The sequence below is a fragment of the Grammomys surdaster genome, unplaced genomic scaffold, assembly GCF_004785775.1.
Source record: "Grammomys surdaster isolate TR1022 unplaced genomic scaffold, NIH_TR_1.0 183, whole genome shotgun sequence".
In the NCBI taxonomy this organism is placed as follows: domain Eukaryota; kingdom Metazoa; phylum Chordata; class Mammalia; order Rodentia; family Muridae; genus Grammomys; species Grammomys surdaster.
In genome coordinates, this window is record NW_021604628.1 from 2,342,136 (window position 1) to 2,346,109 (window position 3,974).

A 3,974-nucleotide genomic window follows, 5' to 3' on the forward strand; every position below is an offset into this window, starting at 1 on the left:
GAGAGAGAGAGAGAGAGAGAGAGAGAGAAAAGAGAGATGGGCTCTAGTAAATAAAAGTTTAAAGATATTAAAAGTCTCTCCTCTACAGTTCTACAGTAAGGGGCGGCATGGAGGAGCTATCACATTCATTCAGCGTCTTTGGGATCCAACATGGTACAATAAACACAGAAAGAAAGCTGGAGAGACAGAAAAAAAGCAAGAAGATTGGAAGAAAAAAAAAGATAAACCAGATGAAAAAGAAGGAAATACAAAAAAAAAGAAAAAGAAAAAATGCAAGAACCAATGAGCAAGAAGAACATGAAGCTGAACGTGGTGGCACACACCTTTAGTCCCAGCACCTGGGAGGCAGAGGCAGGGAGATCTCTGTAAGTTCGAGGCCAGCCTGATTGACAGAGTAAATTCTGGGACAGCCAGGGCTACACAGAGAAACCCTGTCTTGGAAAAACAAAACAGGAGCCAGTCAAGCTAATTCACAAACACTGATGCAGAGCCCCTTAAACCCGTGTTATAATATATTGAGTCCAATGATTGCTAATAAAACATACGTGTGTGTGTGTGTGTGTGTGTGTGTGTGTGTGTTTAGAGAAAAGAGGGTTATGACTTAGAGATTTAATCTTAGGAAGCCAGACTGGCATAGCATCAAGAAGCCCATCTCGCCTGCATTAGAATAATATGGCAAATAATGGTAAAATAAAATCCCATATAGCCCCAATGATACAACAACAACTTGAAAAGAAGACAGAAGTTGCTATTCCTTGGAGAACAGATCGTATTAAGTCCATAGAAAATGCAAAGGAATCTCTGCCGCTCCGGGAATAAGTAAACTTGGCGAGAGCTTTGAGTGTGGGATCCTTATACAAAAATCAGTTGCATTTCTCTGCCACTGCCAACAACGGGGAAACAGTTACTGTTTTAAAGCATCATTTACCAGGGCAGAGGGTGTGTGGAGAGAAAGCTCTGTGGTTAAGAGTTCTGACTGCTCTTGCAGAGAAGCCGGGTTCAGTTCCCAAAATCCACACGGCAGACTACGTTGTCATGGTAGCCTACAACTACTGTTATTCCAGTTTCAGAGGATCTGCTGGCCTCTTCGGGCCTCTGTGGGCATAAGGCATGCATACAGTCAGTACACATGCATGCATGCAGGCAAAATGCCCATACACATAAAGATTAGATATAGAAGTCTATTAAATATTATTTAAAACCAGGCATGGTGGTACCCTACTAGAATGCACAGATCTGGAAGGTAGAGGCAGAAGAATCAGGAGTTCAAGGTCACACATAACTGCCTAAGGAGTTCAAAGCCAACCTAGCTAGATGATGAAAGCCTGTGTCACACATATATTCATAAATATATTAATTAATTTATATATTATTCATTTATTTTATTATTTATTTCAATTAATTTATGCATAATGTTTTATTTTTAATTTAAATTGTATACATGTAATTTATTGTATATGCATATATATATATATACATATATATATATAATTTATAATAGCATCAAAAACATAAATGAAGGGGCCTTTGCAAGATAGCTCCATGGGTAAAGTGCTGGTCAAACAAGCCTGGTAACCTGAATTTGATTTCTAGAACCTACTCAAAGGTGGCGGGAGAGAAACAACTTTACCAAGTTGCCCTCTGATCTCACATATGGCCAGGGCATGCATGCACCCACAAGTACACAACACACACACACATGCACACACACACACATAAATATAAATAAAATATTTTCCTAAGAAAAAAAAACTGAAAACTACCAACCAGTAGTAGGAGAAATTAAGCAGAGAGATATACCATATTCATGGAGTAAAACACATACTACCCTTAAAATGTCAACTCTCTCTCAAATGATCTGCAAATTCAGCCTCACGTCACGGATTGGTTCTGGCAAAAATAATTAATTAGTGGATTCAGTTTTTGTTATCGTTAGCATTCCTTTTATTTCCTAAGATCGGTTTTATTGAGACTTAACGGACAGGCTGTCAAATATGTCTGTTCTAAACACTCAGTTTGTCTGTCTTGGACAAAAAAAAAAAAAGACACCTGTGTAAACAGCACTCAGTCAGGTCCCTCAGCCCACGGCTCCTTCCCACCCTGTCTCAGGCAACCGCTGATCTGCTCTTTGAAGCTGTGTGTCTAAATGTCATCTAAATAGATCCACGCGAAAGTAGTGTGACAGGGCCTGGCCCCCAGCTCTCAGCACAGTGAGCTCTTCTGTTCATTTGTGTCGCAGGAAGCAGGGCTATGGTGCTTCCTGTGGATGGGTGCAGCTACCCTGAGCACACAACTACCGTGTGTCTGTTTACAGTTGGACTATTCGGATCATTTTGACTTTGGGTTGCTCATGAATAAAGCCACCGTGGGCGTTCAAAGATGGGTTTTTGTGGGGGCACACATTTTCACTTTTCCCTGGTAGAATCTAAAATCAGAATTAGTCATGTCGTAAATCTATGCTGACCTATAGAAGACACTGCGTCAATGCATTTCCCAAAGTAGTTGGATGAGTTACCATCCCATCCAAAGTACAAGTGTTTCAAGAGATCCCTCGCCTTGATGAAGTGTGACCTTATTTCTCCTTTTGACTTTAGCTCCAAGTCCAGTGGGTGCTGTAGAAAGGTGCTGTGGTCTTCTTCTGTATCCCTCAGCGACGAATGAGGTTGGACATCTTTCACGACCGCTCCGGTCACTTCTCCATCAGGTATCAGTTAGACACGTTACCGATTTTAAACATGCTTTCTGGTTCTCTCGTTAGCTGTAAGAACACATACATACACTGTGCATTCCGGGTATCAGACCAAGTATGTAGGCGGGGGATATGGTCTCCCACGCTGAGCCTTATCTTTCCTTTGTTTCCTTTACAATCCTTTTCAAAGAGCAGACGTTTACAACTTTGATGAAGCCCAATCTGGAAGAGTGTAAGATCATGGGTTACACCTGTTTATGCCCCCAAGAAAGTTTTATAAGCACAAACACAACATGTATTTTTCTTCTAGGCTTTCTTTGACGGGTTTGATGGTTTCAGATTTTACCTTTGAGTCCATCATCCATTTTGAATTAACTCCATATGTACTGTGCAGTTCCCCAGCACTGTTTCTGAAACAGCAGCCCTTCCTGGGGAGTTGGAGTGCCCGATTATTGACAGTTGACTGATGTGAGTTACCCACGCCCTCCAAGGTACATACGTGGCCCGCTCTTTGATTTTACATAAAAGAGCTAAGAGCGGAGAACAATCTCATAGACGCAAAATCCCCACAGTCTCATACCATAATGGTTAAAAAGGAACACAAAAATGAACAAATCGGACAAGGGTACGTGACAGAGCCAGAAGCAAACTACATCTGTCTGTCCCACGGCTGACGGTCCGCTGGCGTGTGCGGAACTCATCAACGGAGAATAAAGAACCTTCAGCCCCACCTCGGAACCATTCCCAAAGTGGCTGTGTACCCGTGATGCGCAATTGTGACGGTGTATGGTGATACACCACACACTAAGTCACACCGAGCTCAACAGGAGCGACAACCACAGCCAAACTCCTAGAACAACGCAGAGGAGACCTTGTTCACCGGTGCGGGTAAACAAGGATTTCACAAACAGGATGCAGAAGACGCCAACCAAAGCTGCCACAGAGTGATAAAAAAAAAAAAAATAAAATAAAAAGACTAACAAGCCAAAGGGGAGGAATGAGCAGAGAGATACAAGAAGACACTTCCCCAGAAAGGCTGTTCTGTGACCAGTAAGCCTGGAGTCAAACAGCACTAGCATTGTGGTCTTTTGTTGGGGGATCAAGATGCTTCTGTAAATAGACCAGAGGTGGGGGAATCACCAGCCGGGCGGTAGTGGCGCATGCCTTTAATCCCAGCACTTGGGAGGCAGAGGCAGGCGGAATTCTGAGTTCGAGAGTTCGAGGCCAGCCTGGTCTACAGAGTGAGTTCCAGGACAGCCAGGGCTACACAGAGAAACCCTGTCTC